Source organism: Rhinatrema bivittatum, chromosome 1 (genome assembly GCF_901001135.1).
Source record: "Rhinatrema bivittatum chromosome 1, aRhiBiv1.1, whole genome shotgun sequence".
Classification (NCBI taxonomy): Eukaryota; Metazoa; Chordata; class Amphibia; order Gymnophiona; family Rhinatrematidae; genus Rhinatrema; species Rhinatrema bivittatum.
The window spans coordinates 447,715,177-447,728,001 of record NC_042615.1 but is presented as its reverse complement, the minus strand read 5'-3'; positions in this window follow the sequence as shown (position 1 = coordinate 447,728,001).

Sequence of the window (12,825 nt, the reverse complement as noted above, 5' to 3'; positions counted from 1 at the left end):
AAGGGCACCGAAAGCAGTGGCAAGAAGACCCAAAGGGGCCACGAGAGGGGCCGTAAGTGTCAGAGCAGCAGGAGTACTGCGTTTAAAACTGCAAAGGACAGGTGCAGCACAATGCAGCAGTATCCATTGTAACTAAAAATGCTCCTTCTGTCCTTCCATGTATCTGTTGGAATTCTCTCAACATACGTGCAGCATTCAGCACACAGGAACATATGACTGGAACTTACGGTTTTAACAAATCATCCACAAGAAATGATAGTGGTTCAAGAATAGATCCATAAACTGAGTTTTAAGTAATATGTTCACATGTTCAGGATACTGCACATGTGTTGAGAAAATGACAACTGATACACGGAATGACAGAGGGAGCATTTTTAGTTATGATGGATACTGCTGCATTGCTCTGCACCTATTCTTTGTAGTTTTAAACACCAGTACTCAGGCCTGGCGCGACTGGGTGTGCAGACCATGCATTTGCAATGGGTGGCACACCCAGGGAGGCAGCAGGACGGCAGCAGCAGGAGAGGCCACAGGGCTGCCGGTGTAGCCTAACCTGCCAGCGGGCAAAAAAGGAGAGAGGCTGCCAGCGGGAGCTCAACCCACTGGTGGCTGAAAATGAGAGGCCTGGTGTTCCCTTTTAATTGCGATCATGTGCCCACACCCTCGCACAACTTTTCCCAAGAATGCACACAGCTTCCACTCCCCCCCCCCTCTCCCACCACACTCAAGCAGGAAAGCTAGTGTGCTGCGTTGCAGCTCATCCCACCATGGCCCAATGACAGCAGGAGGATGTGTATGTGTATGTGTGAGTTTGTATATGTGTGTGAGTGAGTGAGTAAGAGCCTATGTGTCTGTGTATGTGTCTCTGCATCTGTGTGAGAGCCTGTGTGCATGTGTGTGAGTGTGTCTGTGTGAGAACCTATGTGTGTGTGTATGTGTGTTTATCTGTGTGAGAGCCTGTGTGCTTGTGTGTGTGTTTGTGTGTTTGTGTGCCTGTTAGAGCCTGTGTCACATATAGGATTAGCCTGTGTATGTGAGAGAGAGGCAATATGTGAGAGAATGAATGTGTTATTGTGCGAGTGTGGGAGAGAAGATAAAATTCGTACGACCTTACCTCCCCCATTCTACAATGATCTCATCCCTGTCTACTGAATTTGGAATTACTAGTGTGTCAATTTTTTAGGAATCATCGATTATGTTCTAGTATGAGTGATTTTAAACATCAATATGAATCCTGGCTTGTAGTGATTTTTTAATGTGTTTCTCATATGTAAATACTACATATTATAGTCTCAATGATGAGATTACACCTAGAGTACTGTGGGCAATTCTAGTTGCTCCATCTCAAAAAAAAACTATAGTTGCACTGGAGAAGGTACAGAGAAGGGCGACTAAAATGATAAAGGGGATGGAACAATTCCCCTATGAGGAAAGGCTGAAGAGGTTAGGGATGTTTAACTTGGAAAAAAGATGGCTGAGGGGGGATATGGTAAAGGTTCATAAAATTACAAGTGGAATAGAGTAGGTAAAAATGTGAATCAGTTATTTACTCTTTTAAAAAGTGCAGAGCCACTCATTTTTGCCCCATAGTGTCCCAGGAAAAGCTGTAGCTATTTCCCGCGAAATTGCCTGCACTAGTGCGCAATAATTTATTGTATTCAGCACTAGCAGTCTCTAATATCCATAAACTCTGCCCAAACTCCTCCCTGTTGAATAAAAAATGTTTAATTTGCATATGCGATTTGCGATAGGCCATTATCACTCGCATTATAGCATTATCACGTGCGATAATGGCCTATCACAAAATGATGAATGACCTCCTATATTTGTATGTGAGACAAAGGAGAGTAAAGTGACTTGTGCAAGTCACAAGGAGTAGAAATGGGATATGAATGCTGGTTTCTCTGATTCAGAGCCTACGCACTAACCACTAGGCTACTTCTCCACTCTGGAATTCATTGCTGTAGGCTGTAAAGGCAGTTAGCTATTAGAGATGTGCGGTTTGGACTTTTTTTTTCGGGGAACCCAAAATTTCAGGTTAGTGCGCAATAACGTTTAAATGTTAGTGCACACTAATGGGTAGCTAGTGTGCACTAACCCAAAAAATGAATTTTTCCAAAATTTTGGAAAAATTACATTTGTTTTTCAGGTTTTCCAAAATAGGATGAATTAGGCAATTCATCCAAAACGAACACATCCCTATTAGCTAGCTATATGAAAGGACTAGAATGGGTAAATGTGAATTAGTTATCTAGCAAGTAACATATATATAGAATTAGTTATCTAGCAAGTAACATATATAAAACAAATAGGAGAAAAATTATTTTTCACAAATGCACAGCTAAGCTCTGGAATTCATTGCCAGAGGATATGGTTAAAGCAATTAGAATAGCTGAGTTTAAAAAAGGTTTGAATAAATTCCAAGAGGAGAAGTCCATAATCTGTTACTAATCAAATTGACTTAGGGAATAGGCACTGCTTATTATTGACGCTAGTAACATAGGATTTATTTACTGTTTGGGTATTTGATAGGTATTTGCATCCTGGACTGGCTACTGTTGGAAACAAGATACTGGGCTTGATGGACCCTCAGTCTGACCCAATATGGCAACTTCTTATATTCTTATGTTAGCGTAGCTGGGGTTTAAAAAGGTTTGGACAAATTCCTAGAGGAGAAGCCCTACTTATCTCTGGGCATGGGATCTATCTACTGTTTGGTATCTTGTAGACTGGCTACTGTTGGAAACAGGATACTGGGCTTGATGGACCCTTGGCCTAACCCAATATGGCAATTCTTATGCTTACTCCGATAAGGACTCTATTACAATACAAATCAAGTGAGAACAGCAATATTATTAATTAATTAATTTATTTATTTACTTATTTATTTAAAAACTTTTCTATACCATCGTTTAGTAGTGCACCATCATAACGGTTTACATTTAGGCATGAAATAGGTTTGATAGTTTTCTAAGTTATCCAAGTGGTGCCAATAATTTTACGGTTACATTGTTTAATAATATACTCTAATTGAAAAGTGGGTTGGAGATGCTATTTACGATTGCCATGCTAATTGTATATGTGCATACTGTTTTTAAATTAATATTTAATTATGAGTAAAATAACAAAAATAATAAATAAAATAAAATAAAAAAATAATAAATAAAATAAATAAATAAATAACATAACAAAAAATAAATAAAATAAATAATAAAGATAATAAAATAATAATAAATTAATGTCTGTATCTTGTCACATACTAATGAATCTAAACCACTAGCATCTATAATATGGAGATATTGGCATATGTTGGCAAAGCATAAGATATTCTCTGATGCTCCAATGATTACCTTTACTAGATGATCAAATATTAAAAATTGAGTAGCGAAGTTAGCACTTTCAAAAAAAGGTAATGGTGAGGCAGAGGGACACAGAGTGTGTGTACATTGTGGTTTGTGTTCTCAAACAATGGAACATCCTACCCAAACTATCAAGTCATACATAGGAACTACATGGACCACACTTTATCTTTTGCATAGTAAGGAATTCAGTATTCATGTCCTAAGGTTTATGTTGGGTGAAAAAAATGTGTCATCCATACCCAATAAATTACACATTATGGGCTGGATTTTAAAAGCCCAGCGCGCGTAAATCCGGCCGGATTTACGCGCGCAGGGTACTCGCACGCTGGCGCGCCTATTTTGCACATCGCATCCCGGCGCGCCTATTTTGCACTCGCATCCTGGCGCGCACATAGCACCAGGATGCGCGTAAGTCCCGGGGCTTCGTAAAAGGGGCGGGAGGGGGCGTGTCTGGGGTGTGTCCGGGGTCAGGGGGCGGTTCGGGGCAGGTCTGGGGGCATGGTGCCGGCCCGGGGGCATGGCTGAGGCCTCCAGACCAGCCCCAGATTTACATCTGCCTCGGGTAGGCGTAAATCTGCCGACTACGGTGTGGGGGGGGGGGGGATTTAGATAGGGCCAGGGGGGTGGGTTAGGTAGGGGAAGGGAGGGGAAGGTGAGGGGAGGTGGAAGGAAAGTTCTCTCCAAGGCCGCTCAGGCAACGCGTGCCAGGCTCGGCGCGCGCAGGTTGCACAAATGTGCACCCCCTTGCGCGCGCCGACCCCGGATTTTATAAGATACGCACGACTATGCACGCTGTACCCCTATAGTTGTGTGAATACAGAGAAAATACACGAACCTATAGAACTACACCTACAGGACAGTGATCATTCTTTGCACAGTTAAAATGGATAAGTTTAGAATATATATAAATTATAGAGTAGGGAGAATTGAATAGCTCTAGTAAATCAACAAGAACAGTATTGGATATACATTAGAAACTATGGTCCTGGATGGTCGAAATTAAGAAATAGAATGGTATTCAGAATAATATGAGAGCTGAAAGTAGTAGGATATAGGATGAAGATTTTTCATCAGTCCGATTATGAATGATGTTTGATTTTTGATAGACTTCAGCAATGAACCAAACTCCTGTGTATAAAATGGCTATCCCTCTTGAATCAAATCCTTGGAATGCAAGTAAAACCTGACATGATACAGCACCTCTGAAGCAGAAACTATTGCACTGGAGGTGGCCCCTTGGCCTTGTGCAGGATTGGTATGGCCCTCTGGTCGGACCCAGAGAGCACCTGCCACCAGGAGATGGAGCACAGGAGGTGACAGAGGCTAGCTGGAGCTTTGCCAATAGCAACCCAGGGTTTCCGCAGGTTGAGCCCTTGGGTACCCAGACTGCCTGGTCTTAGATGGGCTTCGCAGGGTCTCCTAGAGAGGAAGATCAGGGGCGTGCCCACCATGAACAAGGGTGCGCGGTCGATGTCCAAGCAAGAGTGTCCAGAGGTCATAGGAGGCCAGAATAGAGTGTCCGAGTGGATAGCGAGGATTAAGGCCAAAGTATCAGTCCAGAATGGTCAGCCGAAGCAGGGGTCAGTACCTTTAGTCAATCTGGGAGTAGTCAGGCAGAGGTCAAGTTCCAGGCAGTGGTCAGACGAAGTCAGTGACAGGCAGAGGTCAGGTTCCAGACAGCGATCAGACGTGTCAGTGAACAGGCAGAGGTCAAGATCCGGGCAGCAGTCAGACGAGGTCAGGAGCAAGCAAAGGTCTGTACAGTGAGATCAGTCAGCAGGAGATGCTGGAACAAGAGACGCTGGAACAGGAGACGCTGGAACAAGAGACACTGGAACAGGAGACACTGGAACAGGCAAACTAGATAACACCGGCGTGTACAACCTGATTGCCAATGCAGGGATCATGGGTTTGAGCCCTGCCTTATATATGGAGTCTCTGTGATGTCATCAGCGTGCGCCTCTTGGGGTTTTCCCGCACTTGGCCCTTTAAAGGGCTGCAGGCAGGCCATGTGCCGAGGACACCGAGGACGCGGAGTCCCGATGGGAGCTCCGCTGTGAGGCCTGCATCGGAGACTGATAGCAGGGGAGCCGGGGACACTGTGAACTGGCTGCGGCTGCGGAGGAGGAGAGCCTGGGGCTTGTGGACGGGAGAGCTAGGTGAGCAGGGCCAGCTGCGGAGCGCAACAGAAGCAAGCAAAATATTGGGCTATATTAGGATTTTAACAAAACTGAGAAGAATACACTTTATGGGTGTTATGCATAATTGCAACAAAAATTATTATATACAAAAATAAAGACTATGATTATAAGGGAGGTATGCTATAGGAATTTAGCAGTATGTGGCATGACCCTGTTTGAAGGTCTCTCAATATTTGTTGTATAAGGAATTTTGGGTTCCACAGATCAAAAATTATAGAGTTTTTCGCATGAATAATCTGTCTTTTATCAGCTTCCTGAATAAAATATTGTGGTTGCCATGCTTGTCTCCTTAATATTATCCTTTATCAAGTTTATGAAATATTTTTTGCTAATTCCAATTGCACAAAATATGTCCTGGATCTCTTTAAAATAGAAATGTTCTCATGGTAGAACACCCACTGCCTGCTGCTTTATAAAATCAGAATATGTATGTCCTCAGGCTAATGAAGCAAAAAAAGAAAGAAATTATTTAGGTACAGTAATAAAAAAGGCAAATAGACACCTGTGGTTTGTTTGCTGTGAGGGAATAAATAATGCATTATTGACGTTTAATATGCATTAACCTGAGGGAGACCAGTCACCTCTTCTTTTGAAATATCCGATTTCCCTTGATGTCTACTTTCCTAGTTTCATTTTGTTTGATGCTATTCTCTTTAAATCCTGCTTCTCCACACAGGTTGCCACTAAAATCCCTAAAATGTCGCATGCCACTCCTAGTAAGGCGTCCTCTCTTACTGATGTGCTGCTAAGCTACCCAAATCTAATTGAGGTGGTCAGCCACATGTGCTGGCTGCCAGTTTGAGAACACATCATCCTCATCTTCCCTCTTCACCAGCATCAGTTCCCCATTTAAGATGCCCCTTGCTGAAATCAATAGCAAGCACGAGGAAAGAAGGGAGCAGTATTCATTCATATGACTCCGGCATGGAAGATTTGGTAATTGATGCCTTGCTGACTCAAGTTTCTGGGTACAGTCTTTTCCACTGAATTGTACTGGTCACCTACAAGCAAGCCTGGGTCACCCATGAATGCCCACAGAGGCATGCCATATTTCCATGGATGCTGTATACTAGATTCGACCACCTGTATATTGGATACTATATGAAATCACCCTAGTGGTATCCCAGTCATTTAGAGAATAGTATTCAGGGCTATTTACCTAGGTAAGTAGAAGGTAAGCTGAAAATTGCCCATAGTCCAGGTACTTTAACTGGGCTAAAAAGAGTCATTCCCAGGGATGTGTTTAGGTGGGGAGAGGAAAACTGTAAATAATATATATTTGATGTTTGAATGTGCATATGTTATTTTTACTCCTGATTGGCCATCTGCACAAATATCTGGGGCAAAGTAAGTACTTTCTACACTTATACTTTATGTTAGCTAACTTTCATAGAAAAACTACCCATGTTGTTTCCCTTTGAAAATTATCTACAAAGTGTGCATATTAAAAGAACGCAGACACTTTGCTAATAGGGCCTGATTCACTAAGGCATTTCTCCCATTCTGAGTCTATGGAAAAATGCCATGATGAATCAGGGCCATAGAAGTAAACTATTACAAATGTATCCTTTCATGTTCTTATTTTGTAGTATTGCTTATCTATTTGCACCAAACAATATAATCTGAAGAGAAAGTATTATCTCGTAGTTAGGATATCGGCTAGATTTGTGCAAGCTAAAAAGTAGATGAGTAAAGTGCGAGTTAGGAGCCCTAATGAGAATTTATCCCATGATGGTAGTACTATGAAAGTAACTGCAGATGCTCTAGATCAGGGATGGCAAACTCCAGTCCTCAGATGCCACAAACAGGCCAGGTTTTCAGGTTATCCACAATGAATATGTATGAGATATATTTGCATACAATAGAGGCAGTGCATTCAAATCTTTCTCCTTGTAGATATCCTGAAAACCTGGCTTGTTTGAGGCACTCAAGGACTGAAGTTTGACATCCCTGATCTAGATTAATGATCTGGGGCACATTGTAGGAGCACAATAATGACCTGATTGACATAAATATTAGCTGTCCATATGCAGACACAGTCCAGATACCAAAGTTAGCTGGATAAGTTTATCTGGCTAATTTTGGAGGCATATTCAATCATGCAGCCACATGATTGAATATAGCTGGCTTCTTAAAGTTAGCCGGCTAACTATATCCGGCTAACTGTTGGATAGGTGTTTGGCCAAACCAGATTTAGCTAGCTAAGTAATCCAGCTAACTCTGAATATTGGAGTTAGCTGGCTAATTTAGCCAACTAACCCATCCTGCTAACTGAATTCCTCTCAGTTAAGCCCTCAGAACACCTCTATCTTAGCTGGCTCTATATTAGACAGCTAGAACTGAGCTGGATAAGTGCCTGAATATATATATATATATACGGTATTTTTAATTGCTTATTTATAATAGGAACAGGCAGGAAAAATAAACAATTAACACTTACATATTGTTGCATTCGGCAGTCCATGGGACAGGCCCGTGGACCGCCACACTTACCTCCAGCCCTGAGCCTGAAGCAACACACCACAACAGGGAAGACCCACGAATGAATGTGCGGCAGTCCTCCCAGTTCAATCTGCCTCTGACATCGCTGTTTCCTCCAGGCCTCTCCTAAGGCATTCTCGTGCCCGCTGTTGCTCCTCTTAAAAGGCCTGCATTGGGAAAATGCCAGCAGCGCCCAATGATGACATCACCAACAAGGCCACCTCAGCAGTACCTCCTTGCCTTGGCAATAGGTCGACTACTGTTAAGTACAGCAAGTTGCCTCAGCATTCCTGGTCTTCATTTCTGAGTTTCTGGTCTTTGTTCCTGAGTTCCTGGTCTTCGTTCTTGTGTTCCTGGTCTTTTCCTTCTGAGTTTCTGGTGCTTGCCTTTGTCCTGTTGTTAGTCTTCAGTTCTTCATTGAGTCTTCATCTTGTGGTCAGTCTTTCAGTTCTTCAGTGTCTTCTCCTGCCTGCCTGTGCTGCTCCTCACCTCCTTGCCTGCCTATCTGTTCTGGATTTCTGGTTTTGACTTTGGCCCTGACACTCGAACGCATGAACTCCACCTGCCACTGACTACTGCCTGACTCATGACCATGCTTGAACACTGCCTGTCTTGACCATAACCTGTCTCCGAGTATGCCTGTGACCGGACCATCTCCATGGACATCCAGTATCATCAGCAGAGCCCCCACCTAAGATCTGCTGGCACCGGCACCCAAGGATTCAACCTAAGGGGAACGAGGGCTGATATAGGTGAAGCTCAAGTTGGGCCTCTGCCACAGCCAGCGCCTCCATCCAATGGTGAGGACCTGCAGGGCAGCTTCCTTAGAGTGACTCACTACATGCTTAGATGCAGCCATGGCTCTGGCCAGCCCAGCATTTGCATTGGCTAAGCCATCTGCATCTACCTCCAGAGTCTCCCCATTATTCATCTGCCAGCCCACCCTGGTATACCAGGGATCTTAAACAGTGCCAGGGATTTCTAAATAAATATTATATTTATTTGATTTTTTTATATACCGGCATTCGCGATGGGAGTCGCATCATGTCGGTTTACAATTAACAGGATGTGAACAAAAGGATAAGAACTTAGAACAATATCATGTGATGTAAGAAGAAGTAGCAGTTACAATAAAACTTTGCGCTCCAAGTGGCACTCTTCTCCGATGACAATGTGAAGACTACTTTTATCCTCTCTCTCTCTCTTGGATGGCAAGGCCCTGGCCTGGGCCTGTTCTGTATGGGAGTGTTCAGATCCTCTCCTCACGTACCTACAACACTTCATTTCTTCCTTCAAGAAAATCTTAAATGAGAATGGCTGGCTGGCCACAACGTGCTCCAACCTCCTGCATCTGTGTCAGTGTGCCTGGTCTTTCACAGAGTATAACATACAGTTCCGGATCCTGGCAACTGAACTCAAATGGAGAGAGGATTGCCTCCATAGTATTTTCCTAAAGGGTGTGTCCCCTAGGATCAAAGATGAACTGGCAGCATGAGATTTCCCAGAGTCTCTGAAGGGACTCAAACACCTCACAGGGAAGATAAACCGTTGTCTGCAACAATGGCAAGAAAGGTCTGACCCCCTTATTGGGCCGTCATGCTGGCTTCTCGCTTTCACCGACCACTGTCGCCACCGGCTCTAGCTTCATCCTCCTTTGCTTGCTCGGATGCATCTCAGTCATGGCCACCTTACGCCTGAGGATAGATTCCACCATTGGCAACTAGGCATGTGCCTGTATTGTGCAGACAGGGCTCACTTACTCGCCCAGTGTCCAGTCAAACCGGAAAACTTCTGAGAATAGGATCCAGTGGGGAGATGATCCTAGGCTTCAGGACACCTGCTCCCCAATTGATTCTTCCAGTGACAATCACCATGGACTACCTGGATTTCTCCACCCTGGCACTAATGGAATTTGGTGCTGGGAGAAACTTTGTGTTGAAGGAATTAGTAGATCGCCTACAGATTCCCACCATCCAAAGGAAGTTGCTACTAATCATCTCCTATGTATGGGGATCCTTTGCCTGGCCAGATTAAACCTTGCTACAGCACTTCTAACCCTATGCACAGGGTTGTTCCGTAAGGAGCAGATAACATTCCATGTCATTGCTGAGCTGTATACCCAGTTGTACTGAGATTTCCCTGGATCCAGCAGCATTCCTCACAATTCAACTGAGCCCCACTTCAACTCACACACTGGGGCCAGCAATGTCATGACTTGTGTCTAGAACATGTGAAACCTCCGCTTCATGTATCACTGGCCACCACACCTCCAGCCCTTCCTCCTCAATACAGTGACTTCAAGGACTTATTCTCCAAGAAGGCCGAGATCCTACAATACCACTGGACATATGACTGTGGAATTGAGTTGCTCCCAGACACCAAACCTCACAGGATTAGGGTCTACCCCCTGTTTCTCGCCAAAACAAGAGCAATATCTAACTACATCAGGTAGAATCTAGAGTGAGGCTTCATCTGACCTTTCTCATCCAGAGCAGGGGCTGGCTTCTTCTTAGCGGTCAAAAAATATGGCTCGCTTAGGCCCTAGATTGGCTACCACAGACTATTTATTTTATTTATTTATTATATACCAACATTTGATCTCAATTTGAGATATCACATCGGTTTACATTCAGGTACTGTAGGTATTTCTCTATCCCCAGAGGGCTTACAATCTAAGTTTGTACCTGAGGCAATGTAGGGTAAAGTGACTTGCCCAAGGTCACAAGGAGCGACAGCAGGACTTGAACGTTGGTCTCCTGGTTCACAGTCCACTGCTCTAACCACTAGGCTATTCCTCCCTCCTAAATGTGATCACCAAAAAAGACCGGTACCCACTGCCACTAATCTCTGAACCTTTTGATCAGCTTCAAGGGGAGAATGTCTTCTCCAAGTAAGACCTCCGAGGAGCTTACAATTTGATGTGGATTAAACCTGTTGATGAATAGAAGAATGCGTTCGGAGGCCAGAGGAGAAAGACCGCCATTACCTGCTCAGCTGCAAGCACCCGGGGGTAGAGACGCTGCCCCGACGGATTGCAGGGTCATCATCATCAGCTGTTTCTTTTCCTATCCGGAGGCACGTGAGTGTACCAGACCGAAAGTGACTACATAAAACTGACTTGCTAGTGGTGTAGCTCTGAGGCCACAGGAGAAAGACCGCCATTACCTGCTCAGCTGCAAGCACCCGGGGGTAGAGAGGCTGCCCCGACGATTGCAGGGTCATCATCATCAGCTGCTTCTTTTCCTATCCAGAGGCACGTGAGTGTACCAGACCGGAAGTGACTGCATAAAACTGACTTGCTAGCGGCGCACAGTCGATGCCGGCACGCTGCTTAAGCCGCGCGCGCTAAAGGGGTGCACGGTTAAGCAGGGCTTAGCCAGGCTTTGCCGGGATTTTGCCGGGGTTATGCTGCTACTGGCAGCAAATATTGATATATTATCTCTGTATACTTGCAGGTAGGGTTGTTCTTAATCTTTTCTGGTCTCCTTAGTGAAATCTTAGTTTATTGCACATACATTCCCATCAATACTGTGCTTCTGCCTGGAGCAACCTTATTACTACTGGAATAATGCCACACAATAAAAGGAAGGCCAGATTACGGCCTCCAAGTGAGGTGGCAACTCCTGAAGTTGGGCAAAAGTCCATATTAGAATGACTTGACCCATTGATATCCCCTCAGGTGTTAGCCGCTGGAGGAATTACACTGGAACGGAGTGTTTCCTCCCTGGCTACTGCAATATCTTTGAGCCCAGGGGCGCCAGAGCCTCCATCACCGCCCGGGAGAGAAGGGGTAATACCCCTAAGCAGACCGAGTGGTATCTCTGAGAAAATCTTGAACTCAAAAGGTTCTCAAGAAGAAATAGGTGAGATTAATGAGAATGTGGGTGTTAATAATGTGAAACATCAAAAAGAACTAGGTACTGTGGAAAGTTATACCTCTGACTTAATAGAAACTAGTACCCCAAGAAATGTTGAATCTGTAAAAAGTAAATATGATAATGTGGATATAATAATTAAGACAGATAAAATGTGGTCAAAACCTGTAAATGTGACTATGGAAAGCTTATGGTCCTATATGGAAAAATTAGATGCCTCTATATGTAAGTTAACGGATGTAGTCTTAAAAACATCTAATTCTTTATCTCAAAATACAAAGGATTTGGGTCAACAGAGAGAAGAAATAAATAAGTTAGATAAACGGGTACTCCAACTTGAAAAAATTCAAAATCATCAAATTAGGAAGGAAGAAGAAATAAATAAGAAATTAGAAAATTTAGAAAATGTTATAAGATCTTGCCGCTGAACGACCTCCTGCAGTCAATCTCCTGCCGGCGCCATTTTCCGTACGAAAACGATTCGCGGCAAGAAATCGCTCCCGGAACCCCGCTGGACTCCCAGGAAAATTTTGGCCAGCTTGGGGGGGCCTCCTGACCCCCACAAAACTTGCCAAAAGTCCAGCGGGGGTCCGGAATGACCTCCTGCGTCGAATCGTTTTTGTCTATGGCCGCCGCCATTTTGCGGCGGCCATTTTGAAAAATGGCGCCGGCTGAAGACAACACGATTCTATTGAGGGGGCCATTCCGGACCGCCGCTGTTCTGGACCACCGCCGGATCCCCAGGTAATTTAAAGCATTTGGGGGGGTTCGGGAGGGTGGGGGATTTAATTTAAAGGGTCGGGGTGGGTTTTAGGGGGGTTTAGTGTGCCGGCTCACAATTTTAATGATTTTTCACGATAGTTTACACACCCAAACGGCAACAATACGATTCCCTCCCCCTCCCAG